Source organism: Nycticebus coucang, chromosome 16 (genome assembly GCF_027406575.1).
Source record: "Nycticebus coucang isolate mNycCou1 chromosome 16, mNycCou1.pri, whole genome shotgun sequence".
In the NCBI taxonomy this organism is placed as follows: Eukaryota; Metazoa; Chordata; class Mammalia; order Primates; family Lorisidae; genus Nycticebus; species Nycticebus coucang.
The window spans coordinates 25894921-25908907 of NC_069795.1; the positions used below are offsets into that span (position 1 = coordinate 25894921).

At 40.6% G+C, this 13987-nt stretch overlaps 1 pseudogene; it reads left to right on the top strand.

Moving 5' to 3' along the window:
- The first annotated feature begins 6314 nt into the window (after positions 1-6314).
- On the top strand, positions 6315-7710 carry LOC128567862 (transmembrane protein 19-like; annotated as a pseudogene).
- Positions 7711-13987: the final 6277 nt, after the last annotated feature.

Genomic DNA, 13987 nt, shown 5'->3' on the forward strand with positions numbered 1-13987 from the left:
AATTGCTCTCCAAACTTTCTCTTCCAGTTGCACTGTTATCTGGACACTTCACATGTTCCAATACCCTATGTCCTTGTTTATTCTTTACCCAACCTTCCTGGAGGCTATAATCTCTCCTCTCTCAATCTGAACCTTGACTGCTAATGACTGCTATGCATTCTTGCACATCTAGTCTGTTATGTACCAAATAAAAAGATTCTAGGAAGTGAAGCAGGACAGGTGCTGCATTGTAGTCATGCTGCCAACAGACACATGAAACAGTGTATGCCTTTACAGGCTTCCAGTTTTACACTAAAATTTGGGGTAAGTTTTATGATTTCCTCAGTGCTGTCTCCCTTGCTGACCACTGTCCTAGGTTGGGGTCCACTAGATGCCCAACACTCAAAGCGTTGAAATAAGACTGTGAAAAATTCTATATGCAGTGAACTATTCTTCAAGAATGGAAAAACTAAGGGAATCATCACTAGTAGAACTTTCCTACAATTAATACTAATGGCATCGGGTCTATAGGGGGTGGGAAGTGCCCTCTGGGGGGGTGGGAGGGAGGCTAGAAGCATTGTGCCCTGTCCACAAGTAGTTCCCAGCTCACCAGTGGGAACGAGGGCAGAAATTCTCTCCAGGAGCTTGGGAGCCAGTGTCAGAGATGTGAGGGAAGGAGAAGTAAACTCCTCCACCTGCCCATCTGGCTGGGCTGCAAGTCTCTCTGAGGCTGTCTTATGTTAACATCTGTTCCTTCTTGTTCTGCTCTATAACTTCTTCCCATGGAATCTCTTGTAGGCTCTGACACTGTTCAGCACAAAATTACACTCATTCTATGATTGTTTGCTTGTTTAGTTTTTTCTTTTGCATCTAAAACTTTTCCTTCTTCCTGAGACAGTCTAGCAGCTGGAGTCTCTGGTCAGCCCACTTGATATATTATGTATACATTTTTTGGCGCCCTCAGTAATGTCTATGTGAATGAATATAATAGCCCAAAAGATAGAAAAAAAGGGATTGTATAATGGCAATATTTGTGTATATCATTAACTTAGTATTAACTAAAATTGATTTTTATATGTTAATTGTTATTCCCAGGGAATCATTAAAAAATAATTTAAAGTAGTAAAGGAAATTACAAGAAATTAAGATGGTGCCCATAATTTAACCCAAAATAAAGCAGTGATGGAGCAATAAATAAGAAAGACATAGTTAACCTAGTTAACCAAGTATGTGCCGTTTCTGTGAAATATAACTTCTGTGATCTCTAGTCCATGAATGATCCCCCCCATAAAACAGAGATAAGGATCCTCACCACAGAACAATGCACACCATAATGCCACAAACATCACAAGACTAACAGATTCCCATACCATCATGAGTAAAATCTGGTTTATGTAACAAATGAGGTAATCCACAAGCAATGGACAGCATGCCTGGAGGTCTAAGGGGAACCAATGGGAATTCCTATAGATAAACATAGGCGGAATTGGGATGAAAGTACTTATATTGGTGTATTGCCTTTGTGGCATCTCTCACTTTGTGAGGGAGACCCTTTTCCACTGTCCTGGAAAAGTCTCTGCAAATCTATACTTTACTCTTTTTCTTCACTTTAAATAAACTTTGCTTCTATTTTATCCTGGAGTCCCAGCTGCCTCATTTTTCATTACCCCAGTTTCTTGTTCTCCCTTTCACACAGCAGAACAGGTGAACAGAACCAGGTCTGCTAAAAGTTCAGAGGCAAATTCTCACTTGTAACGGAAACCAAATTTATCTAATTACATAGTTTTTGTTTTCAACCACCAAAACCAAAAAAAAGTAAAGTGGCTGTACCAGCCAGGACCCTCAGACTTCTAAGTTCTCTAGGTTGTAAACAGTATAGAGTGAAGAACATTATTAGGCATGAGAGCCTTGAATTTTGACTCTGGTCTATATCCTACTTATACTGCAGTCATTTTTAAGTGTCACTGAATTTTTAATGCTTGTTTGAGATTCAATTCCTGGCTTCATGCTTGCAATCAACATATCTTAATCAAATCTCTCCTACAGATTTGAATTTACTTGCCATCTGGAATGGAAGAGCAGCTCAGAGACTTTTAACTTAATTGGGATACAAGCCCTTTTATTTGGCCCAGGTGCTGTTTGGCAGCCCCAGTCCCAGTGGTGCTGTCTGGGGCAAGCTTCCCTTTAGACCGCAGTCAGCAAAATGAGACATCAGGAAAAGTGCTGATGACTAGACCACTGCAACCAGAAACCATTTAATTAATATACGGATTTAATGCATTTGGTAATTAAAATTTAATGCTTTTAAGATATACAATAGAAACAATTCCTCTTGCAAGCATTTAATCCATTGTGCTGTTAAGAATGAAGTTGAAAAGGGAATTGAAATGGGGTTGTTCATCCTTTTTATGCATTAATCATACTGAAGATCAGTAAAACACTAACTTGTGCTTAGCTCTTGTTGATTGATTACTATTCTTGTTAAGTTTTGAGGTTTCTCTTTCTAGAGACAGCTTTAAAAAAAAATCCCAGAAAGCCTGCATACAGAGATGCCCCTTTAAGAATATAGATTATTAGTGAAATACTACAAGAAACTTAAATTATCCCTCACACAAACAAACCAAAAATGTGAAGATTTAAGCTAGCAGATGGATGGTAAACCAAACCCCATTTTCATCCTCCTGAGACTCTTAGATTTAAGTAATTTACCAAAGAGTTCATAATATACCATTTGAAAAGATAATAATAATCCAGTATCTATTTAGTAACAAAGTCTAGAGTCCAGTGGAATTTTGGTTCCTTGCTATATCCTGTCCCAAAACAAAATAGCTTCCCTGGAAAGTTTCAGAAATGCTTTTTATATGCATTCTTTAGATGAAACAATTCACATTAGTAATTGAAAAAATCTTGCAATATAACTAAAAACAATCAAAATGCTTCTCTTTTCCACTTGGAAAAAATACTTTTTTTTTTTTTTTTTTTTTTTTGTAGAGACAGAGTTTCACTTTACTGTCTACAGTAGAGTGCCGTGGCATCACACAGCTCACAGCAACCTCCAACTCCTGGGCTTAGGCGATTTCCTTGCCTCAGCCTCCTAAGTAGGTGGGACTGCAGGCACCTGCCACAATGCCTGGCTAGTTTTTTTTTCTTTTTGCAGTTTTGGACCTGTCACCTTTGGTATATGGGACCAGCTGCAGGCACTTTTACAAAGTGACACCCAGTAAGATCCTGCAGAGCTAATATTCCAAAAAATTTGTTTAGAGAAACACTTGATTCTGTCTCCGACATTTGCTCGCTCACTAAAACTATTAAAGTTTGAATAAAATACCACACTGCCTTATCAAAATTCAGTCATTGTATAAATATTTGCTCATATATAGCACCAAATCCATGTACAAAAGTTTTTGCAACAGCACTATATGTAATGGCCCCAAATTATAAACACTCCATTATCTTTCAACAGAATGGATAAATATATGTCCTATAAGACTTCAGTGGAACACAATGCATCAATCAATCCAATGAATGGAGCTGGATGTGGGGATATTTACAGTTCTGGCCCCTTGAGAAGCTGAGGCAGGGGGATTTCTTAAACCCAGGAGTTTGAGTCCAGCCTGGGTAATATAGCAAGACCCTGTCTATTAAAAAAAAAATGTGACTGGGCAGTGTCTGTGGCTCAAAGGAGTAGGGCACCAGCCCCATACACCAGAGATGGCGGGTTCAAACCTGGCCCTGGCCAAAAACTGCAAAAAAATAAAAAAAATAAAAAAAAGACTAATAACAACATGGCTATACCAATTGAACATAATAGCAAATCAAAGAAAATGACACAGAAGAATACATGGTATATTATTTTATTTATTTAAAGTTTAAAAACAGTTATTATAGGTTGAATTGTGTCTTTTCCCCCAAGTTCATATGTTGAAGACCTAACTCCAGCACCTTGACATGTAAGCTTATTTGGAAATATTGTAACTGGCTCTATGAACACACTTCAATGACCCCTGTATTTTTTATAATCCTCTTCCTTAACTACTGGGCCTTTTGAGTTGTTTCTCAGAAATGGTGAATTTTCTGCAAGATAAAAAGTTGAGATTCTGAAGGCCCCTGAGCAGACTTCAAGACTCACCATCCATTAACAACCACCCAATGCATGAGCTTCTTGTCAATTTCATTATGTCCTACCCCAGTGCACTGTAGCCCCTTGTAAGTTTCCCCTCCTTAAATAGCCTCAACTCTCCACTCATGGAGGAGGCAGATATGAAGCAGCTTATCCTGTTCTCTTGACAAGACGTCTCTCCTTTGTTTATTTTTTTTTATTACATCATAGCTGTGTACATTAATGCAATTATGGGGTACAATGTGCTAGTTTTATGTACAATTTTAAATACTTTTATCAAACTGGTTAACATAGCCTTCACTGCATTTTCTTAGTTATTGTGTTAAGATATTTATATTCTACCTTTAATAGATTTAACATGTACCCTTGTAAGATGCACCGTAGGTGTGGTCCCACCAATTACCCTCCCACCACCCGTCCTCTCCTCTCCCCTCTCCTCTGTCTCCTCTTTCCCCTCCATCTTTGGCTATAGTTGGACTATAGCTTTCATTTGGAAGTGTGGGCAGTTATAACTTAGTTTCATAGTAGGGCTGAGTGCATTGGATACTTTTTCTTCCATTCTTAACAGACTTTGCTAAGAAGAATATGTAAAATACTAGAAGAAAGTGCAGGGAAAACACTTGAAGAAATCAGCCTGGGAGAATATTTTATGAGGAGGAGCCCCCAGGCAATTGAAGCAACACCAAAAATACATTACTGGGATCTGATCAAACTAAAAAGCTTCTGCACAGCCAAGAACACAGTAAGTAAAGCAAGAAAACAGCCCTCAGAATGGGAAAAGATATTTGCAGATTAGGTCTCTGACAAAGGTTTAATAACCAGAATCCACAGAGAACTTAAACGTATTAGCAAGAAAAGAACAAGTGATCCCATCTCAGAGTGGGCAAGGGACTTGAAGAGAAACTTCTCTGAAGAAGACAGGCATACAGCCTACAGACACATGACAAGATGTCTTTCTAATTTAAAAAATTCTTTCTTCCTTGGCAATCCTCCTTGTCTCAGTTGGATCTTTGTGTGGTGAGCAACAGAACCTAGGCTTAAATCTCCTTGCAGTTTTGATAACAATAGGCTCGTTATAGATGTAATTATATAAGATGGGGTGATACTGGATTAATGTGCGACCTTAGTCCAATATGACTGGTGTTCTTACAAAAGGGGTAAATTTGGACATCAAACACATCATGCAAACAGGAGGGCAGAGATCAGATTATTTCTACAATCCAAAGATTACTAGCAAACCATTCGAAGTGGGACGAGGTGTAAACCAAATTCTTCTTCATATCCCTCAAAAGGGCTTATTTTGGACTTCTAGCCTTCAGAAATGGGAGACAATAACTTTCTGTTGCTTAAGCCACCAGTAGTGCAGAACTTCCTTCTGGAAGTCTTAGCAAACTAATAAAACTGGCAAAAATCAATTCATGACAGTAAAAGTCAGGATAGTGCTATCTTCAGGTAGAATGGGAATTATGGGGTAGGAATAGTGACTTACAGAGGGCCAATCTGGAAGGCGAGTGGTAGGGCACTTCCAGCGAGCCAACAATATCTTGATTCAATAGTTACATGTGCATGTCATTTTATGAAAGCTCAGCCAGCTGTACCCTTAGGGTCATACACTTTCCAATATATAGGTTACACTTTAACAAATTTTTAAAAGTTTACCAGGGAATGAACACAGTCCTACTCTTGAAAAACTTTCAGTCTGGAGCCTGGTACCCATCCATAGCCTGTTACAAACCAGGCAGCAAAGATGAGCAAGCACAGCTCCTCTATATATCCAGCCACTCCCCATCACTGGCATCACCGCCTGAGCTGAGCCTCCTGTTAGACCTGTGGTGGTGTTAGATTCTCATAGTAGCAGGGACCCTACTGTTAACTGCACATTGAAGGGATTTAAGTTGCCCTCTCCTTATGAGAATCTAATGCCTGATGATCTGAGGTAGAGCTGAGGTGGTGATGCTGGCACTGGGGAGCAGTTCCAAATACAGATTATCCTTAGGAGAGAGGTTTGACTGCACAGAGACCATAAGAAATCAATTGCCTGCAGACTCATATCAAAACCATCCTCCCCTCCCCTCATCCATGCAAAAATTGTCCTCCATAAAACTGGTGCCAAGAAAGCTTGGGACCACAGGTCTAAAGAAAGATGCAGAAAAGGTTTTCCCAAGAAGGTGTCGACCTTGTCCGTACGAATTGGAGCTGTCCACCAGCTGCAGTTTCTAAAAAGAGTTTGAGTTTATATTTTTTTCTTTTGTTGGATTGGTGGAAGATGTTGGCATTCACGTTTGCTTCTAAACGAGTTTTTTGGCTGACAACTTAAATGACTTTATTTCTCTCAAAGACGCTGTATATTTTCTCTCTCAGGTGTTCATATCCTTATATCCATGACAAATTTTGATGACGATATATGCAAAAGATATGTAAAGATGATAGCTAACATAGTTATACTGAGCCTGATCATTTGCATTTCTTTAGCCTTCTGGATTATGTCAATGACTGCAAGCACCTATTATGGTAACTTAAGGCCCATTTCTCCTTGGCATTGGCTGTTTTCTGTTTTGTTCCTGTTTTAATCATCTCTAACGGCTTTAAAAAGAAAAGTCTAGATCATAGTGGCGCTTTAGGAGGGCTAGTGGTTGGATTTATCCCAATCATTGCAAACTTCAGCTTTTTTACCTCTTTGCTAATGTTTTTGCTTTCTTCTTCAAAACTCACTAAATGGAAGGGAGAAGCAAAGAAGCGTCTAGATTCAGAATATAAGGAAGGAGGGCATAGGAACTGGGTGCAGGTGTTCTGTAACGGAGCTGTTTCCACGGAGCTGGCCCTGCTGTACATGATAGAAAATGGCCCTGGGGAGATCCCAATAGATTTTTCCAAGCAGTACACTGCTTCCTGGATGTGTCTGTCTCTCCTGGCTGCACTGGCCTGCGCTGCTGGAGACACATGGGCTTCAGAGTTTGGCACAGTTCTAAGTAAAAGCCCACCAAGGCTGATAACAACTTGGGAGAAAGTTCCAGTTGGGACCAACGGAGGGGTCACAGTGGTGGGCCTCGTCTCCAGTCTCCTTGGGGGTACCTTCGTGGGCATCGTGTACTTCCTCACACAGTTGGTTTGTGTGAACGATTTAGACATTTCTGCTCCCCAGTGGCCAATATTGCATTTGGGGGTCTAGCTGGATTACTCGGATCAATTGTGGACTCCTATTTCGGGGCTACAATGCAGTTTACCGGTTGAGATGAAAGCACTGGCATGGTGGTCAACAGCCCAACACACGAGGCAAAGCACATAGCAGGGAAACCCATTCTCGACAACAACGCAGTGAATCTGTTTTCTTCTATCCTTATTGCCCTCTTGCTCCCAACAGCTGCTTGGGGTTTTTGGCCCAGGCAGTAAATTTTTGTTTCATTTCCACAGGTTAATACTGGTGAGTCCAGCTAAATTCACAATTCCAACTTTCATCCTAAGAATGATAATTACAGTGGCAAAGCAGCCTTGCCTGCTCCTCCCATACTCCATTTGGATGGAATTGCATTTTCCTCTACATTCCCTTGTAACTGCCAGGATCTTTCTCACGAAAGAGTTCACAGCACTTAGGCATATTTTTATTCTGCTGAATGCAGGTTCTTGAGCAATGAAGCTGTCTTGTCCCTTACATAACTGCTATATGTTGATCTGAAAATTTCCTACATAGTGAATGTCAAATTTTACTTCATTTACCTTGTTTAAACCAACCTAGAGACCAAACGTGCTGATGTTTAAAGGTTCTCAGTTGAGGCAGAGAAATGCTACTATGCCAGTTATCCAATGTCATATCTGCCTTAAATGGTTTAAACTGATACTTGTGGAAGCCTAAATAAGCATAGTGTCCTGGACTTCTCCCATCACTTTGCATCATAATTGTGAAAAATGTGGAAATTGGTCCCTACTGAGTTATGTAGCTTAATCTACTTTTGTTCTTTCTTTCTCAGGGTTAGTATGCAAAAAAGTAAATAAGTGTCTTTTTTTACATGACCATTATAAAGCATGAAGAAAAAACTTTTTAAAAGCAAAAGAAATTTATCTTGTATGTAAAAAATGTGCACCTTACTATATATTTCAATTGCTCTGTGAACAGAAACTATCTTGAGTTCAATATTTTTAATGTATTTTCTAGCTTTCTTTGGAATGTGTGTAAGAATCGGGTCTAGTATTGGCATCCTGTACCATTAAGAAGTCACTGGAAGGGCAGCGCCTGTGGTTCAGTGAGTGGGGCACCGGCCCCATGTACCGAGGGTGACGGGTTCGAACCTGGCCCCGGCCAAACTGCAACAAAAAATAGCCGGGCGTTGTGGTGGGTGCCTGTAGTCCCAGCTACTCGGGAGGCTGAAGCAAGAGAATCGCCTGAGCCCAGGAGTTGGAGGTTGCTGTGAGCTGTGTGAGGCCACGGCACTCTACCAAGGGCCATAAAGTGAGACTCTGTCTCTACAAAAAAAAAAAAAAAAAAAAAAAAAAGTCACTGGAAAATTATTATTTTTTTAATTTGCTATCCTATGATTTGCTGAGAAATGGTGTGAGTCCCTGTTATGTACATTTACGTTGTGCTCTCCTTTACATTGTAGCCTCGACTACAGTGAATCCTGCTCTTCAGTTTGTGCTTCATTCTGATGTACTGTGCGCTAAGGGAGTTTTGACGTGGTACAGATTATTTTGCTAAAAGTTTTAAATGTGATTTCCCTACCTTTTTCTCCCTGCCCCTTTTGCTTACTTAAGAAATTGGGGGAAGACTCCTGGAATAAACCACCACAAGAGTGAATGAAGGTTAGAAGTATTTATTGGTGACTACATAGTGCCAATCTAGAACTGACTTAGTTTAGAAAGGAAAACAAAAGTCACATCCTTAAACCTTACGCCAATCAAATCAGTGAGCTGCCACCATTGGTTTTCAACTTTGGGTAGACATTGGAAGCACCTAGGCATGTTTTAAAAAAAAAAAAAATACAGTAGAACTCTGTAAATTGACCCTCCCCCAAGGGACTATAACAAACTGGTCAACATATAGAGGTGGTCAACATAAGGAACTAGGCCCACTGTACTGATTCAGAAATAGGTGGTCAGTGTAGGGAGGTAGTCAGCTACGGAGGTTCTGCTGTACTTGGGTCTGGGGTTCAAGCCCCAAAATCCCGATTCACACAATCTAGGGTATGGCCTAGACTTTGAGACTTGTTAAAGCTGTGGCAGCACATTAGAATGTGTGAAGATGAGGCCCTTGCATGGCTATTTTTTTTTCTTTTTTTTGACATTTGCACTAGACTATTCATTGCAGCCCAATTTCCAGTCGCCAAGATGTAGAAACAACCCAAATGCTCATCAACCCAGGAATGGATTAACAAACTGTACTATACGTATACCATGGATACATATATACTACTATTCAGCCATAAAAAGATGGAGACCCCACATCCTTTATATTAACCTAGATGGAGTTGAAATACATTATTCTTAGTAAAGTATCACAAGAGTGTAAAAGTAAGCATCCATTGTACTCAATACTAATATGAAACCAGTAGACGATCTAATACACACCCACATAAGAGGAAAACTCAATTCAATTCAAGAAGGGAGAAGGGGGAGGGAGGGGGAGGATAGTGGAGAAGGGAGTGGGGTTGATGTGCTCCCACCTAATGGGCACAATGTGGGGGTGTATGGCACACCTCCTAGGGATGGGACACAACTACAACAGGGTCTGTACCTAACAAATATAAACATTGCAACCTAATTCTTTGTACCCTCAAATTAACCTGAAATTAAAATAATAATTATGGGGCCACATATAAAGCAGGTAATATACCACCTGGCACATAGTAGGATACAACAAAAGGTAATAACTATTTTTTTTTTTAATTTTTTTTTTTTTTTTTGGTTTTTTGGCCAGGGCTGGGTTTGAACCCACCACCTCCGGCATATGGGACCGGCGCCCTACTCCTTGAGCCACAGGCGCCGCCCGGTAATAACTATTTTTATTATTTTTGTTGTCATTATTGTTTAAATCTAGATGATCTACCCAAGCATTCCTTCGTAGCTATTTTGCTAGGCATTCCTTCTCACACAGTCTCATCTCCTGGGTGCTAACCTCCTGGTTCTGTAACCCAGCCTGCTAAGCTTCCCAGGTGAGGTGCTTCCACACAGGAAAGCTTCTTGGTCCTTCTTACAGGCTCTTTTTCAGGTAAGACCTTTGGTTTCCTGGAGATTTTCTAGGATCTGTAGAGTCTCCTGCCCAAAAGGAGGCTGTCAATTATGACAATTCCAGGTTTTACAGCTCTTTAATGAGGGCCAATAATTTAGGGTAGTAGAAGATCAGAATTAGTGAAAGAAAAACTGTACCGGACACTTGTTGGTTGTCTACTTGGCACTCCTGTTTTGCTACCCACTCTATTCTTTTTTTTGTGTGTGTGTGTGTGTGTGGTTTTTGGCTGAGGCTGGGTTTGAACCCACCACCTCCAGCATATGGGACTGACGCCCTATCCCTTTGAGCCACAGGCGCCACCCTACCCACTCTATTCTTAAAAGGTATGAAAGGAGAATCCATTTGCAGATTATCTGGTGATTTCATCTCAGAAATGTTTCTCAAAGTCAGCCGCACCTGCTGGTGTCTCAGTTAAATGCTCCTGGACTATTCCAGTAGCCTGGGAGTCTCTGAGTTCTATCTTCTTCCTTCTCCAATCGCTTCTTTACACTGTTCAGCCGTGCACTCATCCAATGAGTAATACTAAGTCCCCTGATGTGTCAGGCACTGGACTGAACATAAGTGGTAAATAGTCTTCAGGAATGTCGGAGGCTGGGATCCATGTGCAGCCAAGGCCAGCCTCTTTGTCCTTCTCTCTCCACCTGCATCTTGTTGGGCAGATTTAGTGTGTGTATGGACCTGGTGAGGGACTTCCCAATGGTGAAGACTTCTCTGTGGAGTCCTGAGGTGGCGCAGGGCATCACTTGGTGAGGGGCTGAGTGTCTTGCATGGCTATTTTTAGAAAGCTCTGGGAAATGTTAATGTTTAGCCAGGTTGAGAACTACTGAATATGAATATCCTTAAAACACTACATCTAACAGCAGCATTGACAGAATGGGACTTTTCATTTTTAAGGAGACAGCTGTTAGCTGCAGCACTGCTCACTATCCTTACAGAGACTAGCTCCTGGTAATTACACAGGCGTTGCAGCCACATCACTTCCCAGGCCACTATGTCAGTTGTTCATGCAGCCTGCACGTTGTTCTAACATGCTTTTCTTTTTTTTTTTTTTTGCCTGGAATTGTATCCTCTTCACATACTGTGGGACAAAAGTATTTACTGGGAGCATCTTTGGATTTAGTAGAATCACCACATCATTAAGAGTTTGGAAAAATCCTGCCTTGCAATTTTTTATTTGAAATCTTAGGGCTAGTTATATTTTGGAATCAAATTTCTTCATGATTTTAGAAAAGAAATAGAGGTTATAAAATATTTCAGGCTGGACGCAGTGGCTTATGCCTGTTAATTCTAGCACTTCTGGGAGGCCAAGGTAGGTGGATTGCTTGAGATCAGGAATTTGAGACCAGCCTGAGCAAGAGTGAGACCCTAAAAGTAGCCAGGGGTTGTAGTGGGTGCCTGTAATCCCAGCTACTGGAGAGACTGAGGCAAGAGGATGCTTGCTTGAACCCAGGAGTTTGAGGTTGCTACCGTGGCACAGAATGAATAAAATATTTCACTCAAAACTACTAAAAAAAGTCCAAGGTAGCATCCATTATCAAATATACACCTGTTATATGGTGTATTTTGAAGAGCTCCACTAAGTGTGATAAAGAGCCTCAGATCAGATTGGGTCAGATTTTGTCACTTGTGAAGAAACTTTCTGCTTTTCTAGCATTTGGGTATAAAAATTGCAGATAAGGAATTGTTGCTGTGTCTTTTTTTTTTTAATCTTAGACATATTTTACTGCAACATCTTTTATAATCGGATGTTTAACTAAACTTTTCTTCCCCTTTTCAGAGTAGGCAGTTTATATTAAAAAACACTTTTCAGGTGCCTGTGGCTCAGTGAGTAGGGCCCATATACCGAGGGTGGTGGGTTCAAACCCAGCCCCGGCCGAACTGCAACAACAACAACAAAAAATAGCCGGGCGTTGTGGCGGGCGCCTGTAGTCCCAGCTGCTTGGGAGGCTGAGGCAAGAGAATCACATAAGCCCAAGAGCTGGAGGTTGCTGTGAGCCGTGTGATGCCACGGCACTCTACCCAGGGCGGTACAGTGAGACTCTGTCTCTACAAAAAAAAAAAAAAACACTTTTCATGGAAAGAGCTCCCTGTGACAGTGTGATGAAACTACGCGTGCTGCCTACCTAGGGAGCAGAAAGTATACTATTTCTCATCATCCTGGTACACAGTAGAGGGGAACGAAGTACATGTGACCCAGGGCAGCTTCCAGAGGAGCCTTAATTAAGGAGTAGCATGTTCAAAAAAAAAAAAAAAATTTAAAAGGGTGGCGTCTGTGGCTCAAGGAGTAGGGCGCTGGTCCCATGTGCCAGAGGTGGCAGGTTCAAGCCTAGCCCCGGCCAAAAACCAAAAAAAAAAGGAGTAGCATGTTAAAGACACATCCATTGGCGCCAACAGGAAAGCAAAGCGTTGACACAGCTTTTCTCACTACTTGAGTAATCTGCGTCTCTTATATCTCCTCCTGGTTTCTATGGCTATATCCAGTGTGTATGTACGATGCCGGCTGCAGAAATGCCAACCCTACCATCATTTGATAAAGGCCTAGGACAGAGAGAAATCATGTAAAAAGATGTTTTAAGCTTTGCAACATGCCTGCAATATTAACAGCATCTGCCCACTATGCAAAGTGGGTATGCTAGGGCCCAGTCACCGTCCTGATGTCTGTCTAATGCTCCCAGTGCTGTCACAAAGAGAATGGACTATACTAAACGAGCAAATCCCAGGTGAATTTTGTGTGCTTTAAAAATGAAAACAAACAAAAATAAATAAAATTAATCTCCTTATAGAGTATCTGTTTTTATAACTCCCATGTGGTCTTGAATATTGTAAAAATATATGTATGTGTTCAATGTGTATTTATTGAAGCAGTGCTTAAGAGTCACTGCAACTTGATAAACAGCAATGTATTCCTGGAGGGAAATAAAAAATAAAGAACAGTTTGGCTCCCTGAAAAAAAAAAAAAAAAAAAAAAGATGCAGAAAATACAAGGTGAATTTACAATAGTGAAATAAATTCTTATAAAAAGATCAGTACAAATTCAAAAGAAACAACCTTGTATAGATGCGAGTGTGTGGCGGAGGTGCTGAGGTGTGAGGAGAATGAACTTCCCAGTGGAATTTACTGACAGAAAGCTAAGACTTGATGAATACAAACTAGTGAAATGAAGAAATGGATGATATCTTCAAGTCAGAGCACACAGCCTGTATGAGAGTAAGAAAAAAGTAAAAAGAATGGAGAACATGACCAGTTAAGGAACTAAACGTTGTTGCATTTGGCATGCAGGGTGTAAGGTGAGAAGTGTAGAAAGAGGAGGTGAGAGGAATGAGCAACAGCTGGAAAATGGGGAGCTTTGGAAGAAGCCAGAAAGCACTGGAGACAGGACTGTAACTTAATTTAAAATGAAAATTTTGTTCCTTCCAGGTATTAAAAAAATTACCTGTGTAAAATTTATGAAAACAAACCATTCCCTTCACAAGATGAAACTCTGCAATTTTTGGAAAAGGATTATTTGTTCAAGCTAATCCCAGAGATGAAATTTTAACAAAGAAAACTAGTACCAAAGATAGGGTGTCTATGGTATGCTTCTGAAGAGAAATAAACCTTCACCTAAAAGAATGTAAGGGTTAGTTTTAAGAGCACCTGCTTTTGAGACCTCGCTCTCTAACCTACCA